A 21,322-nucleotide genomic window follows, 5' to 3' on the forward strand; every position below is an offset into this window, starting at 1 on the left:
CTCCTCTAATAGGCTCTTGTGGTTTGTTACCAGCTGGGAAACAACACATCAAATTGTTCTCTTATGGTTTCTCAGACTACCCAGGCTGTGGGTACTCAAGGCTAAATCTGCTAGAGGTCAAGTCTGTGGCCACGATTTCTCATGAACTTTTAAAACTTTCTTTTTCTTTATACTGTTTGTGGCACCAAGGCTGCCTTGTCCAAAGAGCTCTGGGATTTGAAGGGACAGGACTAGATCGGATGACCCTTACCCCTGAGGGCTTAAGACTTTGGGGTCCCAACTTAATGTAGTGAGGACCTCCTATATGACTTCTCAAGTTAGTCTGGGACTAAAACTTGACTTCCATGTTTCCTGTACTCAAGGCCCCCTGGAACAGAATATGAAAGAAGCTATCTTGGCACTCCAACCTCAGAGTGTAAGCAGCTTTGATGCCTCTGCTTTTATTTTTTGCACTGGCACCTGCAAATGTTAGTGACAAGCTTGGCATCTACCATGGATCTATCTTTTTTAAAGCTACTGATCAAGCTTTTTAAAAAAAATCTCTCAGTTGAAACTGAAATAGGTTGTATTCTCTTACTTTGAAAACTATGTTTATAATCACTGAATGTATAGTATTTTAGAATTCCTATACTTTTTGGAGTAACATACCAGAAAAAGGAAGCATGGTGAGAACATCCATCACCACTTGCCTACTGGCCTGCTGGAACCAGATTGTGTTCTGCACCTCCAACACATCCATGCTACATCCACTAGCTCTCCCTAAAAAGTGGTCTCTTGATGTCACATTGCCCACAATCCCTAGGTTTGAGTACAAACAAACAAAAGTACCTTTTGCCCTCAGTTTGACAATGCAAGGAAGAAAGATCCACAGTCTCTATACATGAGCTAAAAGACACTTGGGCAAGGGACTCTGGGATTCGTTACACATTTGACAGCCCTATGGGGGAGGGAGGACATGGGCACCATGTGGGAATGTCCTCTTGGGTCCACATGATCCTTGCCTAATGGAAGAAGGCACAGCTAGAAGAGTGCAAGAGTGAGGCCCATGGCAGATCTCTTCTTCCTTGGCTCCAAGCACAAATTGGGTAGACAAGCATATGAACAAGGAAAGCACTAACTTTCCCCAAGATACAGTGATATACTTGTGTTGTTGTTGCCAACCATTTTATTAGGATGTTGTTACCGAAGAACTGAAGAAAGGACACAAAACAGAAGAAAGTGAGAAAAAATTCTCCATTTTAGCTAATCCAGGGTATTGTGCCAATTACCTAGAGTCCTTGAACTGAGACAGTAACAAGTGAAGGCAATTGGCCCCAAGCATTTGATTGTTGGAAAATTTTTGTTAAAGGTATTTAACACTGACAGATTGGCTACAGGGTGGAAAAAAGGACAGTGTCTATCCTACAGAATTGCCAAGGATTTACAAGTAAGAACTTTCTACAGCATTATTTTTTATATGAATTTATTTATTTTATTTATTTATTTTTGGCTGCGTTGGGTCTTCGTTGCTGAGTGCGGGCTCTAGGTGCGCAGGCTTCAGCAGTTGTGGCTCACAGGCGTTAGAGTGCAGGCTAAGTAGTTGTGGCATACGGGCTTAGTTGCTCCGCGGCATGTGGGATCTTCATGGACCAGGGCTCGAACCCGTGTCCCCTGAATTGGCAAGAGGATTCTTAACCACTGCGACACAGGGAAGCCCTACAGCATTATTTTTGATACTAAAATATCAGAAGCAATTTATTATTCAAAAATTATATGGTGTTTAAATGTGCATTAATATATTCAGACAATTAAAATGCAATTGTTAAAAAGGGAGTTAGACAATCCTGATGATTCAGATGATGTTACTGATAAAATAATGAGATCAAAATTTTTGAGCATTTGTGGCACTCTTACATACATTTCCTTATTTGAAGCTCAGAACAACCCAGGAAAATGTATAATCCATGGTAGAGGGTGAGAGGTTCCGAGGCACAAAAGGAAGATAAGTACTCAAGGAACACCAAGATAGAAAACGACAGGGGAAAGAGGAGAAGAGGAGGAAGAGGCGGAGGCGGAAACAGCTGGATAACCCTGGTCGAGAGAGGGCGCTCTTGCTCCACAAGCCTCTCTGCGACCACAGGTATCAGGACTGCCAGCTTCTTGGAAGAATCACCCTCCTTCACTCTTGTCTGAGACAAGACACTGAAGAACGCCTCGTCCTAAATGATTTCTCCTCTCAAGAACCGGCCGACAGAAGTGTCGCTCCGAAGTGGTCCATCGAGCAGGGTCCGGGCTTCTGCTGGATCATTTTCCGGGTGTCTCTTCTGGGTAAGAGTGGACCCTGCAGGATTTCCTGCTGTTCCCTGAGAGGAAGTGGGAGAGACGCCAACTTGGCCGGTTCCGTGGGCCGCGTGCGACCCAGGTCCCTCAAGTAGGAGGGACGATTCCAGGCTCCTGAGCCGGGCCCCTCAATGGGTTGTGCCAAAAGAACCAGCAAGGGAACGGGTTGCCTCCTGTCGCCGCAGGTTCTCTCTCCTCCCGTTGTTAGAAAACGTTGATTCAGCTCTCTTCATAAGCACTGGAGAAGGGACGGGGTCATTACGCGTGGGTTAGGGGGTGATAGGGTACAGCTTACTGTCCCCAAGAACGCAGCTGGGGTGGAACGGGAGGAAGGAGAAGGGAAAGCCGGGTGAGAGACCAAAAGAGTTGGCTAACCCGGGGCAGGGATACAGCGCTCTGGCCCCCGGAGCCTCCTTGCGAAGGCAGGCCTCTGGCCTCCATGTTCCAGGAAGGGGTGCCGATCTGGCCCCAAAGGGGAGCTGTGGAGCTCGAGGCCTTTGGGTGACTTCTCCCACACTTCCCCACCACCCCCACCATGTGGTCTTTCTCTTGCAGATGCCTGCCGGCAAGCCTGCAGACTGGAGGCCTGAAGCAAGTAGCAGGGCCCATCCATACACTTTGGTCCCGGAATAGGAAAGCCAGGAAGATGTGGGTTGGAGCCCTGGGTGTGGGGAGCCTCTCGCCCTGGGCCTGAGCCAGTAGAGTGCAGTGAGGCACCACGGAAGAGAACTCCCCTGCCGTACACAGAGAGATAGCGGAGAGCGCAAATACATACCCCTACTAGCGCAAATTCCGAGGTCAAGTTTCCCACATTTGGGGAAATCTCTAAAGTCAGCACTACCTGAGTGCAATGGACAAGCGTCGCACTGGGAAAGCCACCATCGTGATCATGGCATCTTTCCTGCCAGGTAACTAGGGGCACATACCCCGCAGGCACAGTGCAGCCTCCCACCCCTCCAAGGTTCACTCAGGGTCGCCACCCTCCCTTCCACCCGCCCCACGCTGTTTTTCTAAACCGTTTTCCTCAAAGGAATTCAAGCGAAGACCTCCCCTCCCACATCTCCTCCCCAATCTCCCCCCAACACACACACACACACACACACACACACACACACACACATACAGGAGAACTCACTGCACAGCTCACAACACCGACCACCTTTCAGCAGCGGCTCCAAACAGACCAACCCGCAGCCATTGCGCTGTCTCAACAGTTCTCTGCCCTTGCTTAACTGAGGAGTGCGTGGAGACGGCAAAGGCCTGGGAGACCGGAAGGGGGCGCTGATGCCGTGCCAGTCATTGATCTGCACATGTCGCCGCTCCAAACACCCCAGGTCTGGGTCTCTGTCTCGGAGAGACGCCTCGGGAGGATCCACCTGCACAGCGACTGACCACCCGACGCTGTTTCCTTTTCCTGGGAAGGCTAAGCCAAGGTCGTCCTGGATCACAAAGGAAGATATCTTAACGGCCAGAAGTTATAAGAAAATATTCTTGACATTTTTATTCATTAGGGAAATGCTCATTAATACTATACGGAGATATCATTACACACCCTCCAGCATGGCTATATTTAAAAGAATTACTACACCAAATGCTGACAAGAATGCAGAGAAATTCCAACCATAGTTACTGGTTTGAAACCATTCTAGAGTATTTGTCAGTTTCTAATAAAGTTAATCTTGTTCCTACTCCATGACCCAGCAGTCGCAGTACTTCTATGAATGCACAAGTATACAAAAAGATTGGTATAGAATATTCATCAAAACACCAAGAATATTCACCAAATAACAACAAATAACACCAAAATTACTCCGACAATACCAAAATTAAGAAGTGATATACACGATAATATAGTTATGTTTAATGAACATAATGTTGTATTTAAAAAGCCAGATACAAAAAAAAAATACATTCATTCATTTGAATTTCAATAGCAGGCAATAGTAATTTCGGCAAGAGACCTCAAAATAGTAATCAACTAAGAGAGAGAAGGTAGGAATTGCCTGGAAAGAGGCTCAGCGGACATTTCTGGGATGATGGCAATATTCTATAACCTGATCTGGGTAATAGTTACATTTGCTAAAATTCAAAAAACTGTGCTTTAAAGATTTGTGCTTTTAACTCTATGTGAACTGTAGATTTACTGTTCCCATAAAAATTAGTGGATGATGGATGGAGACAAGCTGGTGTAGATGATGACAACTAGCTTGCATTTTATTGTAAACTTATTAAAACCTCGTTTTCGTTTAGAAAAAAACCCAACACTGATACTTGAATGATCTTTACCAGAAAAACGGTCATGACGGCACTGTTTAATTAGCGGAACGTACAGACAAGCCTCCTTGAGAGGCTGTATTTCACCCTTAGAGACATTTTCTGTTCAGAGGTGAGACAACGCCACCCGCAGGTTTGTGCACCGTGGGATTTACTCCTCTTCTGACCGCATCGCGCTGTGTGGCCGGCGGCATACTCTGCTCTCTGACCGCTTCTTAAGGGGCGTTGCTGGTGCTGGCATTAAAAGCAAACCGAGCAGAAACTAACACACCATTGTAAATCAATTATAATCCAATAAAGATGTTAAAAAAAAAAAAGCAAACCGAGAGACCAGTCACAGACACCATCCTACTATAGCTCAGATTTGAGCCGAGATTACTGCGGCCACCACATAGTATTAACCACCATACGGTCATGATGCGCCACAGGCAGGCTGGCAGTCACTGCACTTCCCGTAATTTTTTGAAGGTAAATATATCCACACTGCTTTTGCTGTTTTACTCTTGGACACCTACAGATGTTCGTGCTTTTCTCTCTTTCATGCTCTTCTCCGATTCTCCCTCTCCATTCTGCTACTTAATAAAAGCAATTTTTATTTCTCAGGATCTGGCCCGAGCCTCCTCACGGGCTTCCTGGGAGGTCTCGCTGTCTCATCCATGCCTCTGCTTGCTTTCGCTCCTTTTCACGTTTCCTTTTGACCTGATCTTTTTTCCGACGCAGCCATACCAAGCACACCTACTAAACCTGCGGGGCAGATGGTCGGGTGAAGGCGGAGCAAACGGGGAGCCGTCACGTAGCCCACCCGGCATTCAGCTTCCCTTGGGCCCCACTCGGCTCAGGCCTGGGGGCTCGTGGCCCCGGGCGTCTCCGGGGCGCTGGCATCTGCGGCGGGTGTGGAGCAAGACGCGGCGGGGACGCTCAGCTGCCCTTCTGCCTTCGGAATCGCCCGACGCACGGCTTTCCCACGGGTTTCTCCGGTTTTCCCGGGCTCTTTTGAGCAGGTACGACTGCACTGCTAAAGGCGGGTGCCTCGGCATAGAGTGGAAGGCGTGCTTGCTCTCGCTGGGGATGAGGTGAGGGAGAAGAGAGAGAAAGTGACCTAAAGGTATCTCTGTGGTGCAACCGGTTAGCACGTTAGGCTATTAACTCAAAGGTTGCTTGTTCAAGCCTATTCTGGGAGGCATCTTCCTGGCATCTATGACTCGGGGTCCTCCCTTTTCTATACACTTTCTCCCTCAAAGGCCGAGGCAGGCTCCTCTACTACTATGTTCCTGTACCCTGTATTTTTTGCACAACAGGAGGATCTAATTAAACCCAGATCATCATCGATCCTCCGAGAGGAGCTCAGGAGGAAAACAGGTCACTGGGAATTGAGGAATCCTCAAGAGTAGACTCATCACTACCCTGTGAATTCCTGTAATCAGTGAAGTTTCTTCCATTGTCTGTATAGTATTTATTTACCCCTTTGCATATACTCTGAAATTAATTTGGTTCTATGCTTTTATTATTACATGTAATGCTGCTGTCATCATTCTTGTACACATGTCCATAGGGTAGAAAGCCAGAAGAGCAATTGCTCTATCATAGATTCTACATAGTTTTGTATATGATTCCATTTTCTTGCCTTTGTTGACTTACTAGCTATAACTCTTGTTATTTCAGCAATTGCTTTAGGCTTTAGAGCAGACATCTGTAACTTACCACAGTCTGCCTTCAAGTGAAGTCATACCAGTTCACATTTCTCCCCTGCCTGCCTTTACACTTTTGTTGCCATGCATTTTACTTTGCATATGTTATAAACCCAAGGTTTATAACCATCCAAATAATAACAATCCAAGGTTATTACTTTTCTTTAAAATGTCCCATGTTTTCACCAGCCCTGGGACTGGCTGGACCCTGGCCCCGCCCACTAGCAGGCCAACACAAGTATCGGGACACCCGGAACCCCCACAGTCAGCTGTGTCGGGAACCAGCCCCACCCACCAGCAGTCTGACACCAGCTCTGGGACTCCTGGGCCTTGCAGCCAAACCCCAGGACCCAGCTCTGCCCACCAGTGGGCCAGCACTAGCAGTAGCCCTAGCACCTGGCTTCACCCACCAGTGAGCCAGCACTAGCCCCCGCCACCCCCCCCACGGGGGTCCACAGCCAGTTGCCTCTTGACCCGGCAGTGCCAAGTAGCGGCTGCAGATTCCAAACAAGGCAGGGCCTGACAACCAAAGAGACGGGGACCAACTAATCCTACCAGACCATGCACTGCGGTCAGCCAGGCACAACAGAAGGACCCATGCAGCCCACATACAGGGCACCCCTAGAGCATATAGATCTGGTGATGAGAGGGGTAGTGTGCTGCTAGTACCCACAGGAAGTCGCCTGCAAATGGCCACTTCTCCAAGGCCAGGAAATGTAAACAACCTACCAGACACATAGAAATAAAAAAAGTACATTAGGCAAAATGAGGTGACAGAGGAATATGTTCCAAATGAAGAAACAAGATAAAACCCCAGAATAACTAAGTAAAGTGGAGATAGGCTGTCTACCCCAGTAAAAGTTAGGTTTTAGAGATGCAGAGAGCAGAAAAAAGGTGATTCCCAGAGCCCAGGTCTGAATGCAGCTCATCACGCTTCACCACTCCCCGCCTGGGTGACGCTTTGGGCTCTGAGGCCAGGCCACAAGGTAACAGGCTGGGTTCCATCCTACTCTAGCTTTAGCGCTGTGTGCAACAGAGCCAAGTCATGCTCTCTTTCTGAACCTCTCTTTCCTCAGGAGTCAGGGGCAGGCTTAGTTCTCAGCGGGTGATGATGAGTGGATCTGTCTACTTCCTGATCTCTGATGTGGCTCTGGGGGCTCTCCTGATGAAGGCACGTTACCGGCTCCTTTTCCTCCCCGACCCGCTCAATTCGTGGAGCCTGAAATTCTTCATCTTCGTGTCTGGCTCGAGCCCCTGGTGCAGAGTTGAATTCGTCCTCTTTTCTTCTGTCACGCAAATCAAATTGTTTCGCAAGTGTGCTGGGGTGAGGGAAAGCCAAGGTTGCTTCACAGGGATGCATTTCTTGGTTTTCACAGACATAATACGTATCAGCGTGCAGAGGAGATTTAGGCACCAGATGAGAAAGTGAGGGGATTTCCAGATTTAAAGATAACCTGAAGTGGGCCTTCTCCTGTGCCCTCCTTGGAATGTCTGTGGGCTGGTCTCCAAAGTGACTCAGAGGAGAGAAAGGAGGGCTGGTTCCTAGTGCTGAGTAGGCTTCAGGTGGTAGCGGAACTCCTCCTGGGTTTGGGGAGAGAAAAACGCAGCTACAAATTCTGCCACAACCCATCCCACTCGCCCCCTTTCTGGTTTTTAAACGAGAATGTAAGTTTCAGGGAAAAGAAAAAGGGGGGGAAGGGAACGCTTATTTGTTTCCGCCCGGTTTCGAACCGGGGACCTTTCGCGTGTTAGGCGAACGTGATAAACACTACACTACGGAAACCACGGGAGCACAGGTGCTTAAAAACAACATCCAAGGGCTTCCCTGGTGGCGCACTGGTTGAGAGTCCGCCTGCCGATGCAGAAAAAGCGGGTTCGTGCCCCGGTCCGGGAAGATCCCACATGTCGCAGAGCGGCTGAGCCCGTGAGCCATAGCCGCTGAGCCTGCGCGTCCGGAGCCTGTGCTCCGCAACCGGAGGGGCCACAATAGTGAGAGGCCCGCGTACCGCAAAACAAAACAAACAAACAAAAAAATCCAAGAAATGTATTATGTCTTGCCACAACTGGCCCACCAAAAAAAAACGATCCTGGGAGCACCTGCGATCTCTCAAGCAAGTACACTGCAGCTCCCGAGAGGTGTTAGCTTAGGGTTCCTCACCTCCCGCGAAGCAAGGTCCCTGGGGCTCCCACAGTCTAGATTCAGGCTCCCACATCCAAGGGTCTCCAGTTCCTCAGCCTAGCGCCGGAGATCAGGGATCCCCCCGCAGACTCCCCAGCTCCCTGAAGCCTCAGGAGCAGGGGGTTAGGTGCGTCTAGGCCTCAGGCGACCCAGCCTCACAGCAGCGTGGACACCGCCCCTCCAGGGCTGTAGACCCGCGCCTTGGTGGCCCTTTTCACGGAGCCGGCGGTCAGTGCGCTCGGCTCTTGGAAATGAGCGGTGCTTCGAATTCACCCAGGACCCATAGGAGTCGCCCTCGCCTCCCTCCCTCCCTCCCTCTCCCCTCCCACTCCACTGCCTCCCTCCCCTCTGCTCTGGTGCGCCTGACCCGCGCGCTCCTTCTTCACAAGCACTTTCGCAGCAGCACTTCTCCGGTGTCCTTTCCTGCAAAGGGGCTTCCTCAGGTTCCTGGCGCTGTGGCTTATTCTAGTCGTCTAGTTGAAGTCCAGTACTTTACTCACACTTTCACGTTTAGTAGGAACCGTAGCAAAGGCTGACGTCTCAGGTCATTTGGCTGTTGGAAAAACATCGAACATCAGCGCAGGGGAGAGCCGAATAAAACACCGCCTGAAGCTCCTCTACAGCCTAAAGAGAACAGATTCCAGGTTTCTGAAGTGGCAAGAGGGGCCTCCTCACGAAGACAAAGCTTCCTCCTGTCCTTGGAGGACAGGTCCCGCAGAAACTGGTTTTGAAGGAGATGCCAAAGGAAAGGAGCAACAGTAGCCTAACCAGTGATCTTGAGTTGAGATGTCTGTAAGTTACTCTCAAATGGTGTAGCAAATCATGTATATGGAGAGAGAGTGAGAAAGCAAGCTTGGAAAATGTTAACTGTGAGATTAGGTACAGAATAGACAATGTTAGTGTTTCAAAATTTTTGTATATTTAAAAGGTTTTATGTTTTTGTTTTCTTAACGAGTTTTTCAAAGTTAAGTCCCAGGTTCTCTTTGGATGAAAACTCCATATATGAGACACTAGGTTTCTGAAATAAAGGAAGAAAAGAGTGGAGTGGAGGGCAGAAGCCCTGGTGGTTCATCACATTTCCTCTCCCCCACATGGAGGGTGCCTGGCAATAGGAACCCTGAAGAGGGTCTTGCATCGCCCTTCTGGCAAACTACCTCTGTTCGGGAAGAGGAAGATTTAGCGCAATTTAGAGCTTTGCTGACCTGGAATCGAATCCGGGCCGCAGCAGTAAAACGCCAAATTGTAGCTACCAGGCAACCTGACATAACAAACCTCCATAATTTGGCTTCTCCAGTTGAAAACTGTAAGAATAAGGTTAGATTTTTGAGAATGGCAGAGCAGAAAAGGAGGCGATTCCCAGCGGCCCGCGGCTGAAGGCAGCTGTGAAAGGCTCCCAGCCCTTGCACCGCTGCTCATCACTTTTCACCTCTCCTGGGTGACGCTTTGGGCTCTGAGGCCAGGCCGCAAGGTAACTGGCTGGGTTCCATCCTGGTCTAGCTTTAGCGCTGTGTGCGGCAGAGCCAAGGTCATGCTCTCTTTCTGAACCTCGGTTTCCTTATGTGTCAGGTGCTGACTTGGCTCTCAGCAGCTGATGAGCGATTCCGTCTACTTCCTCATCTCTGACCTCACTACAGGGGCTCTCCTGATAATGGCACGTGTAAGGACTCCTTTACGTGCCCCTACCAGCTGCAATTCTGGAGCCTGAAATTCGTCTACGTGTCTTTGGGTTGAGCACCCGGTGCGGAGTTGGGTCGGTCTCTCTTGTTCTGTCACGCAAATCAACGTGTTCCGCAAGCGTGCTGAGGTGGGGTAAGCAAGTGAGCTTCACAGGGATAAACTTCTTGTTTCCAGAGACAAAATAGGTGTCAGCGTGTAGAGGAGATTTAGGCGCCACATGAGAAGGTGAGGGGATTTCCGAATGTAAAGATAACCTTAACTTGGCTTTGTCCTGGGCCCTTCTTGGTCTGTCTGTGGCCTTGTCTTCAAAGTGACACAGAGCAGACAAAGGAGGGATGGTTGCCAGTGCTGAGCAGGCTTTCAGGCAATAAGGGAACTCCTCCTGTATTTCGGGGGGATAAAGCTACAGCTGCACGCGCTACCTCAATCCATCCCACTCGCCCCGTTTTTTGGTGTTTAAACGTGAATGTTAGTTTCAGAAAAGAATCGACGTGTTTCCGCCTGGTTTCGAACCAGGGACCTTTCGCGTGTTAGGCGAACGTGATAACCACTACACTACGGAAACAGCTCTTTCTCAGGTTTTTAAGGACACTTTCAAGAACTGTATCTCTTGCCACGACTGGCCACAAATATTTCCGAAAGCAAAAGACCCTGGGAGCACAGGCGAGCCCTCAGGTAAGGAGACTGAAGCTCCCGAGAGGCCCTCGTTTAGGGATCTTCGCCTCCCCCGAAGCGAGGTCCCTGGGACCCTCACAGCTTCACTTCCCAATCCCGCATCCAACACACAGCTATGCACCGAGTGCAGGGATCGCCCCCGCGGACTCTCCAGCTCCCGGAAGCCCCAGGAGCCGGGGGTTAGGTGAGCCTGAGCCCCAGGCGATCTCGCATCCCAGCAGCGTGGACACCACCACTCCAAGGCTGCGGACCCGCGCCTCGGTGGCCCTTTTCACGGCGCAGGCGGTCAGTGCTCTGGGCTCTCGGAAATGATCGATGCTTCGAATCCACCCGGGAACCATAGGACCCGCCCTCCCCTCCCTCCCCTCTGCTCCTTCCTCGAAAGCCCTTTCGTAGCAGCCCTTCTCCGGCGTCTCCCGGCAAACGGGCTTCCTCAGGTTCCTGCCGCTGTGGCTTATTCTAGTCGTCTAGTTGAAGTCCAGTACTTTAATCACACTTTCACGCTTAGCAGGAACCGTAGCAAAGGCTGACGTCTCAGGTCATTTGGCTGTTGGAAAAACATCGAACGTCAACGCAGGCCGAGCCGCGCTTCCCGGCCTGTATTGACTTCGTTTGAAGACCAGGCCCAGCAGAAAGCCGCGGAGGACGCAGGCGCGGTCCACGCCCATCTCACGACTGTTCATTCCTCCCTCGTCGTACGTGACATTCTTCTTGAGCAACAGTTTTGTTTTACCTTTTACAACGTCTGAAACGTCTTTTATTTGCCTTTTACAATTTTCCAGTTCAACAGGTCATGGAGAGCGAATTTTAACCTAGGAAGACAAAGAGGTAAAGGCGGTTTTGCCAGAAAGCCGGTGTCTGGAGGGGGTTTCGTGTTCACCTCACAGCACACGGCCAGCAGGCAGACAACTTTCTTTTTGCTGAAAAACTTTAATGCAACGTCGTCTGTCTGTCTGTGTCTCCCTGTCTGGTTTCCTTTCAAAGTAAAGCTTTACAAGTGTGGGGAAGCACGTGTCATTTTCTCCAGTCTTTGTTTTCCTTCTTTCTTATTGTGGCGGTCATCTCGTTTCCTTCACACGTGAGGTTCAAGTGCTGCGACCCCGAGGAAGGCGCGGGCAGCGTGCGCACTGACCCCCAAGCCGCGGAGCTCTGCCTTGTTGCGCGCCGACACCAAGTGCCGTCGAGGGTGCGACCGGACTGCAGCATCCTCGCCAGCGCTGGAGGGCTGAGTCCCCAAAGAGGCGGACTTGAAAATAGCTTTAGATCAGGACATTTCATGAGATTTTCCCCCTTTTCCCTCCCCTCCAGGTTCCAGTTTTCACCTCCCACGCGCAGCCAGAGGAACGGATTCGCTGTCTTTCGGTCGCGTCCGGCGCGCTGCCGTCCCACGTGGACAGGACGAGGGAGCGGTCGTCCTTTCCCCGACAGGGGCGGAGGGACAGCGGGCCCCCGAGGGACCACAAACACACACCCGCGCCGCTGGGCCCCGCAAACCCGATCAGGCGGCCCCTGGAGCCTCCCTGCAGCCGCAAGGGAAGGCGCGGGGCTCCAGAGCCGGCGAGAGGAGCACGCTGAGGGCACCCGGCCCCGGCCCTGGCCTCGAGGACGGGCCCGGAAGATGGACGCAGCCCAGGAAAAAGCGCAAGGGTCGCCCAACGCCCCCATCCGAGGTTCAGGGTGAGGGAGCCGAGTGTTACACTGATTTCCCCGCCTTTATCAGGAGAGTCGTTTGCTCAAGTCCAGAGTCTCGGAAAGGAGGGACTGTGTGAGCCAAAGTCCACCTGGACCGAGAAGCAAACACGAAGTCCTAACTAACTGCATGTGGAGTCTGAGATAAACGCTGCGTGAGAGACAACTCTTGGTCGGAGCCTTAGGACCTGGAGTTGGCGTCATCTAAGGCGGGAGAACGGCAGGCGCCGCAGGTAGTGAGGGGAAGACCCGGAATCCAGGTCTGGGCGCGCAGCCTTGTTTGAAAGCGTTTTCCGTCCAGCCGTCCCCGATCCTGCATCCGCCGGGAGTCTTTTATGGTGTTGGGGATCCCGGGGTTTCATCCCGCGCGCCTCCCCTCCTGTCTCTACAGCCCCTGCCCCGGCGGCCTGCTCTCCACACGCGGTCGCCTGGCAAAGGGGTGGCTCCAGGGCAGTTCTGAGGTGCGGCCCAGACGGGGCAACTCACTGGGGACTTGCGGCCCCGGCGGGCCTCGTGGGCGCGTCCACTGTCCCGCAGAGCGCTCGGCCTTTCGCGTGGGGCTCCTCTTTTGGAGAAAGCAGGGAGGGAACGTTCTTCGGGTACAGCTCCTTGGAGGGAGGTGCGGCACTCAGAACAGGAGGGCGGGAGATAGTACACACTCATTATAGGCTTCCTACCATCACTTACAAGTCGTCTTGCGAGCAGCTCCCTGGTGGTCTAGTGGTTAGGATTCGGCGCTTTCACCGCCGCGGCCCGGGTTCGATTCCCGGTCAGGGAGATTTAGGTTTTGTTGTGTTGGTTTTTCTCCCTTCTTCTTTGTGGCATCTCAGCACCCAGCAGTTTTCACTTCCTCCTCACAAGTGTTATGTACCCCAAGGTGCAGATGCAGTAGATCTCTGCACTGAATCCTTAAGCCAGTGAGGTGGGCCCCAGGTCCAAGGCTTCTCCCAGGCTGGGAGAGGGGAGGTGTGATGAGCATCCTGGGCAGCCCCTCGCCTCCACGCCTTCCTTCATTTCAGATACTACAGTCTCACTTTCAGGGTCCATCTAAAGAGAACTCGGGACCTGAGTATGAATTACTCCTTTAAAAAAACAAAAAAAACCCACAAAACTTTGACACCTACGAAAATTTGCAAGAATAGTAACAGCATATATTCTTCAGCAAAACGCACATTTTCCCACATTTGCTTTCTCAGTCTCTCTCCATGTACATAATTTGCTACACCATTTGAGAGTAACTTGCAGACATCTCAACTCAAGATCACTGGGCTGCTGTTGCTTCCTTCTTTGCCGTGTCCCTCAAAACCAGCTTTTGTGGCATCTGTCCTCTAAGGCCAGGGTAAGATTTTGTCCTGGCGAGGAGGTCCCTCTTGCCCTGTTCTCTGTGGGCTATAAGAAGCTTCAGGTGGAAATTTATTCCACTCTTCCTGATAGTGCAGGCCAGGCACACCTTGAGCTTGTAGGAGGAACATGTCTATGCTGGTATTCCCCCCAGGACCTGCTGCCCTGTGGACTCTGCTTTGTTGCTTTGGTGGGCTGTGGAGTCTTGAGTCCACTGCCCAGTGGAACCACCTACCTTGGGAGAGACCCTTCAGGGAAGTGCAGCTGCCCCTTTGCTTCTTGCCTGGCTCTCTCTCCTGCTAGGATTTTCGTTTGTTTGTTTATAACAATTTACTTTACTCACTTCCCCTCTCTCCTCCTCCTTCCCCTCTGGTAACCATTACTCTGTTCTCTGTACCTATGTGTTTTTTTTGTATGGTTTGTTCATTCACTTAAATTTTTTTAATTCCACATATGGGTGAAATCACACGGTATTTGTCTTTATTTACCTGACTTATTTCACTTAGCATAATACCCTGAAGTCCATCCATGTTGTAGCAAATGGCAAGATTTCTTTTTTTTTAAAGGCTGAATAGTACTCCATTGTGTATGTATGCCACATCTTCTTTATACATTCACCTGTTGATGGACACTTGGGTTGTTTCCATATCTTGGCTATTGTAAATTATGCTTTGATGTATGTATGGGTGTATATATCTATTCCAATGACTGGTTTTGTATTTTCTGGATAAATACCTAGAAGTGGAATAGCTGGATCATATGGCAGAGTCTTATTCTTACTTTTTTGCAGAATTCCCATACCGTTTTCCATAGTGGCTTCACCATTTTACATTCCTACCAACATTGTAAAGGGTTCTGACTCAACAAAAAGGTGAAGAATCTTTCTGAGGTGGGAGGATGAGGGGAGCAGGTGGAAAATTATCAAAAGTAGGGGATAATTCTCAAGAGCTTTCCAGAATTGTCTGTATCACTGCTGTCAGGTAGGTGGCTGCCTTGTAATAGTGGTGCTTAGTCTGTTTTTTTAAAAATAAGATAACCTCATTAAATTTTAAAAAAATATTTTGGAAATGTATTTTTGAGAATCTGGAGATTAGTAAGACAAGTTTCTGACAGTACACAGCATTGTTCTACTCTAAATCACCCTGAAACTGTTAAGTGACTTTCATATATTTAGATTATTTAACATTTAATTACTGAATCCATGCTTTAATAACACAGGTAACAATGGTACTTGGTCTTAAATGGTCCTGGCTCCAGTCTGAGGCAACCTGATTTGTGGTTCATATTCAACTGTGCCTCTCCCCAACATAGGGTAGTAACCAAGCTTCTATATCCAGGATCCCAGAGGAATCCAAGGACACGCTTGATTTTTTTCCCTTGTCCTTCCATAGACACCCTTGAGAAAAAGGATACATGAAAGTCTTTCACAAAAGCAGTTTCTGCCTGCTTTCCATCTGAGATACTTTCCTGTAAGAAGAACCAACCAAGGGAACAAACTTTAGTTGTCTTAAGGAAGCTTCTCTGTCTTTTATGCTTTCCTTAATCCTGAGTAAAATATCTCACTTGATGACCTGTAGCTCAGCATAAATAAACAAATACACACATATGAAAGTAAATTAAAGACAGGAAACTAGATGACACAGGTATTGGGAAGATAGAAACGCAATTGCTCCCTTAGAAAACATCATTATCTACATCAAAACAAAGAATCAAAGTTGAAAGAAGAGAAAGCAGAGTCAACATGGTAGTCTGTGTTTCCTGGTCCTTGGCTTGGCCCTGCACTAGGTCGTGGCCCAGTGATGTGAATAATTGACACTTGGCTTCATGGCTGGTCTTCTGTCCAATTCAAACATGTAATCAAGGGCTGACTTGGAACAGATTTTCACCATTTTAAAGCAGCCAAATGCCCTGAGACCTTCAGCCTTGGCTAGGGGACTGTTTAAAACATGAAGCCCTGGTTAAAGTATTAGACTTGAAATTTGATCAAATAGAACAAAGTGACAAGAGCCAGAGAGAGCTCCTATTTCTGAGAGAAAGGCAAGAAAGAGGCACTGGAATTTGAAAGAAATGACCTGGTAGAGCAATGTCATGAAAAGGAAGGAAAAGGTGGGGGAGGGGAGGAGTCCCACAGTTCCTGGCTTGCAAGGAGCTGTCTCATGCCTCTGATGTGTGCACGTCCCCTAGCTCCTGCAGCTTCCGGGAGCTCCAAGGTCCAAGAGGTGAAAACTTTCAGTTGGTGTTCTGTTCTCAAATCAGGAGTCCTGACTGAGATGTGGGATTCTGAATCCAGGTTGTGAAAATCCTGGGCCCTTTCTTCCAGGGAAAGGCAATACAGCCCCAAAGCAAGAGCCTATGGAGTGCTGAGCTCTCATGGAGATATTGCTCCTGGTGTAGAATGCAGTTGAATTTTGGACATCACATGCCCTAAATTTGGACACAGCAGGCAGCACTGAATTCAGAAAGGAGTGGGGACACTACAGTGGAGAGGTTGCCTCAGCGTGAAAAATGTTCACTCAAAAACTGGGTAGAATCACCTTTTTTTTTTTTTTTAAAGACAATGTACTCTTTTCAGAAAGGTCATGTTTGAAATACAAGAAATATAAGAGACATCTTGCATCCTTGGACTCCAAAGGAACTCTAGAGATAGATCTAAGCTCACTGAACTAAGCAAGAGCTGGAAACAAGTTTGGAGCACACCAAGCCTGCCTCCCAGGGATGCACAGTTACAAAGAACCAAATGCTGGCAACATAAGAAAACTACTTTGAGGGCAAATTTTACCTTTAATTTCCAGAGCTTAGATGAAAATATTTCTATTATGTCCACCAACACTCTACTAATTAGGGCTTTTTGTTATCAGATTTAAATGATAAGGGCAAAGAGGATGAGATAACTGCTGAAATGACAGCAAAACTCAACCATGTAGGGAATCTACCTGAAAAGATTCAAAAGGAAGCTTTGATTCCAGGTAGGTTTATGCCACCAAACCCACTTAGTTGGTAGCCCAAGGGACTGGTGACCCTGAAGTCTTTGTACCATACTCTAGAATGTGCTTACAAGAACCTAGGCTTGTGTCTCTTTCATTCTCTCCTCTTTCAAACTTCTCTAGCTTTGGGAGCCTGGGGAGGCTTCAGACATTGGAGACATGACTGAGGAGGTCATGTCATGGAACACATTTTGGGGCTCATGAGAACACCTGTTAGTTAAATGATTTCAAGGCTAGACTGACAGTCAACTGCCCTCCCATAACTTGTTCCTTACCTCCCTCAGAATGAAAGCTTCTGTAAATTCCATCTACAAACTGAGAAGTGGAAACATTACTTCTCTTTGGTGGGAGTGATATGTCTTATGGATTCAGAAGCCTCCTTCCAACCAGTTTTGACTGCCATTTCTCCTCAGCCCCATGGTGAATGCAAAGGCTTCCATTTTAGCTTAACACCCAGAGCTAACTTCACAGCTGCCAGCAGTGTCACTTCAAATTTCTCTTTGTAGGGAAAGCAAATATTCAAGTGTTAGTTTTCTAAGCTTTTTTTTCTACAAAATACCCTGGGATGGACAAATTGCTCTTCTTTGAGTTGATGTCTATCCAGGGAACAAGCCTGTAGTAATGTCAACAATATCATAATTCTCCATTTACCTCCTGTTCCTGAGAGAGAGGGCCAGGGGCTTGAAGAAGGACATGCTGCAGGAGGACAGGAATAAATGAAAATCTAATGAGAGGAAGTAGAAGGATGGTGAGGCAAGTGAGACAGAACACTGAGGCCTCCAAGGTGGTTCAAGCCTTGCCTTGTTTTGTTGAAAACCTAGGTAGTACAAATGCCTGGTTTAATATTTGGGAGGAGGGAGTAAGATGTGTGTTTGAGTTTGTGGGCGTGGGCACAAGAAAGTGGCGTGGTAGCAGAAATCCAGGATGCTGAAGTTCCTGGTCATCTTTGTGTAGTGCCATTGTTCTATGTTTAGCATTGTTGTAGTGACACCCTTGGTTAGAATTGAGTGATAATAAATGGAGTGGTTCCATATTATCTGGAATTGGATCTTGGACCCGACTAGATGTGAAATTATTAATGACCCTGATGTCAGAGACCACTTTCAGTTCATGGCATGCAGTAGCAAAACATTTTCCCAAATCATTGTCTGCAGACACCTGTATTTAGATTCTCACAGAAAGTAAGGATTAGAGTGGTCAAATAGTTGCTGCCAGAGAACATTTTAGTGAAGATATGAGTGTGACGGGTTGGTTACTTCCATGTAAACTGGAGGAATTGGGGAAACAAAATGATGAGCTCAAGGTTCTAAGTTCCTAGCTCAAGATTTAGGTTAGGGACCTGAAAGATTCTATAACCATATTTAAAACAAAACAAAACAAAACAACCTTCAAACCTTGTCTAGTAGTATCACTGTAGGCCCGAGCTCTGCAAACTAAACCTAAATTGAATTTCCAACATCACAGAATCTCTTATGTTAAAGTCAGGGAATTTATTAAGAAGGACTGGTATCATTGGGATGGGGTCTTATGGATAGATTCTGATGAAGGTGGGGCTCTTGAAACCCTAAATTGCCCCAAGCCTCAGGTTACCTGAGAAGCAGCCCTTCCTCCCTTGTTTGAGGAGGTTACATGAAGGAGGTTACCTCCACTTACCTGAAGAAGCTCGAAGGTCTCCCTATAACATCTGAGTAGTTGCTTTACATGGGTCTGCTGATCCTCCTCAGGACCTACTGCTACCATGTATCAGATTTGCTTTGTATCAGACTCATTTTTTAGAAGCAATGACAGAAAATTTTCCAGCCACAATTAACATTATAAACCACTGATCCAAGGAGTCAAATGATCCTCAAGCACTATAAACATGAAGAAGACCACACCTAGTCACATAATAATTAAATTGCTCAAATCAGTTGGGAAAAAAAATCTCAAAGGCAGCCAGAGGGATAACACATGCTACATACAGAAAATAAATATAATGTCAGATTTCTCATCAGAAGCACTGCAGCAAGTGAAAAAGACAGTGGAGCAACATCTTTAAAGAACTGAGAGAAAAAAGTCAACATGGAATTCTATGGCGCCTATCCTCAAAAAAGTCTTTCAACAATAAAGGTGAATAACGATATTTACAGACATACAATTGCTGAAAGACTTCATCACCAGCAACCCAAACCACAAGAAAGGTTAAAGTAGTCCTCCAGGAAGAAAGAAACTCACATCAGAGGGAAATCTCCATAAGCACAAAGGGATGAAGGACAACAGAAATGGTATCTGCGTGAAAAATATATAACCTTTTTCCCCTTCTTATTTAAATCTCTTTAAAAACATGGGACAGTTTAAAGAAAAGTAATAACCTTGGGTTGTGGGGTTTATAACATACTCAAAGTAAAATGCATGACAACGATAGCATAAAGGCAAGCAGGGGAGAAAAGTGAAGACATCACTTGAAGGCAGGCTGTGGTAAGTTACAGACGTCTGCTCTAAAGCCTAAAGCAGTTGCTGAAATAACAAAATAAAGAGTTATAGCTAATAAGCCAACAAAGGGGAGAGAATGGAACCGTTTACAAAAAACCGTGTATATCTCATAAAACAATTGTGCATCAGGCACTCTAACCATAGGCATGTGTACAAGAATGATGACTGCAGTATTGTTCGTAATAATAAAAGCATATAAGCAAATTAATTTCAAAGTTATATGTAAAGGGCTCAATAAATACTAGTACAAACAAGGGACGAAACTTCACTGTTAAAAGGAACCCAGAGGTAACGATGAGATGACAAAGTGACCTACCTGTTTCCTTCAGAGCTCTTCTGTGAGGATCAGTGATGATCTCGGCTTAGGTTCTCTTGTTATGGAGAAGACATAGGTGAAAAGGAGGGTAATAGAGGCCTAGCTTCAAGTTTATGTGAAAGGATGTGCAAGACAGAAATAACTGCAAACCTTTTAATTACATCCTTAAAAAGCTAGGAGGGGTGTCTCTGACTGGGCTCGAACCACCAACCTTTGACAATTAATAACCGACCGCGCTCACCGATTGCGCCACAGAGACACCTGAACCTTACCTTCCCTCTCCCTGCTTCCCCACCTCATCCCACAGAGAGCAAGCACGCCTTCCACTTTAGGCGGAGCCACCCGCCTTTCGCAGGACAGTTGTATTGATTCCAAAGCCACGGAAAACCAGAGAAACTCGTGGGAAAGCCGTGCGTTGGGCGATTCCGAAGGCAGAAAGGCAGCCAAGCGTCCCCGCCGCGCCTTGCTCCACACCCGCCGCAGATGCCAGCGCCCCGGAGTCGTCCGGGGCCGCGACACCCCGGGCTTGAGCCGAGTGGGACTCAAGGGAAGCTGAATGCCCCATGGGCTCATAACGGTTCTTTCGGTTCTTTGCTCCGCCTTCACCCGACAGTCTGAGCCACTGGCGCTGCCCTCCCTCAGCTCAGCCAAGGTAGGTGGGCCGGGAGCCGGAAGAAGGCGGTGGGGAGGGTTGGTCAAAAGAGGAAATGTAAGGAGGAGGGAATGAAGCAAGGGAGGCAAGGACAAAGCAAAGATACTTCCCAGGAGACCTGATCTGAGGCACCGGCTGGACGCAGGGGAGATGAGAAATGCATCAGAATGCGAAGGGAATAACGGAGGGAAGACGAGAGGGAAACTCACGAATACTTGCAGTTTTCAACAACAGAACAGCTAAATAATTGGAAGCAATTTATATTAAAAGTAGTAGCGCAAAAACTAGCCTCGCCGCCGGCTCAGTAGCGCGCCGTGATCGTATAGTGGTTAGTACTCTGCGTTGTGGCCGCAGCAACCTCGGTTCGAATCCGAGTCACGGCAGTGTTCCCCTTTTTTTCTGCGTTGTATCTGTTACCAGAACAACTCTTCAGTCACCAAACGGAGTAAAGTCAGGAGAACAGGGGTCAACCCAACAGTGCACTAGGCTGAAGCGCTCTGCACTTAAACCACGTCTCACCATTTAAGAGAAAATACCTAAAGATCAGGTTCAAGCTCTAAATGAAACTCGTGTGTGGCTTCGACGACGGAAATGGTGTAGTCTTATAGGGATTTTTTTTGTTGTTGTTGAAATATTTCAAACAGCAGTGAGGCTTTTTTACACAAAAAGAAACAGATTTTATTATTTTTTAACATCTTTATTGGAGTATAATTGCTTTACAATGGTGTGTTAGTTTCTGCTGTGTAACAAAGTGAGTCAGCTATGCATACACATATAACCCCATATCTCCTCCCTCTTGCGTCTCCCTCCCACTCTCCCTATCCCACACCTTTAGGAGGACACAAAGCACCAAGCTGATCTCCCTGTGCTATGCGGATGCTTCCCTCTAGCTATCTACTTTACATTTGGTAGTGTATATATGTCCATGCCATTCTCTCCCTTCGTCCCAACTTCCCCTTCCCCCTCCCCGTGTCCTCAAGTCCATTCTCTACGTCTATGTCTTTACTCCTGTCCTGCCCCTAGGTTCTTCAAAACCTTTTTTTTTTTTTTTTAGAT

At 48.1% G+C, this 21,322-nt stretch overlaps 5 non-coding genes across 5 annotated transcripts; 2 read left to right on the forward strand and 3 right to left on the reverse strand.

The window, feature by feature from the left end:
* Window positions 1-3,071: 3,071 nt before the first annotated feature.
* Window positions 3,072-3,235, reverse strand: LOC117309993 (U1 spliceosomal RNA). Its single transcript, XR_004524269.2, has one exon. It is a non-coding gene; the product is annotated as a U1 spliceosomal RNA (small nuclear RNA).
* A 4,756-nt stretch (window positions 3,236-7,991) lies between these two features.
* On the reverse strand, window positions 7,992-8,064 carry TRNAV-AAC (transfer RNA valine (anticodon AAC)). Its single transcript has one exon. It is a non-coding gene; the product is annotated as a tRNA-Val (tRNA).
* A 2,565-nt stretch (window positions 8,065-10,629) lies between these two features.
* Window positions 10,630-10,702, reverse strand: TRNAV-AAC (transfer RNA valine (anticodon AAC)). Its single transcript has one exon. It is a non-coding gene; the product is annotated as a tRNA-Val (tRNA).
* Window positions 10,703-13,207: 2,505 nt separating this feature from the next.
* TRNAE-UUC (transfer RNA glutamic acid (anticodon UUC)) lies at window positions 13,208-13,279 on the forward strand. Its single transcript has one exon. It is a non-coding gene; the product is annotated as a tRNA-Glu (tRNA).
* Window positions 13,280-20,577: 7,298 nt separating this feature from the next.
* TRNAH-GUG (transfer RNA histidin (anticodon GUG)) lies at window positions 20,578-20,649 on the forward strand. Its single transcript has one exon. It is a non-coding gene; the product is annotated as a tRNA-His (tRNA).
* The last annotated feature ends 673 nt before the right edge of the window (window positions 20,650-21,322 follow it).

The sequence above is a fragment of the Tursiops truncatus genome, chromosome 1 (assembly GCF_011762595.2).
Source record: "Tursiops truncatus isolate mTurTru1 chromosome 1, mTurTru1.mat.Y, whole genome shotgun sequence".
In the NCBI taxonomy this organism is placed as follows: Eukaryota; Metazoa; Chordata; class Mammalia; order Artiodactyla; family Delphinidae; genus Tursiops; species Tursiops truncatus.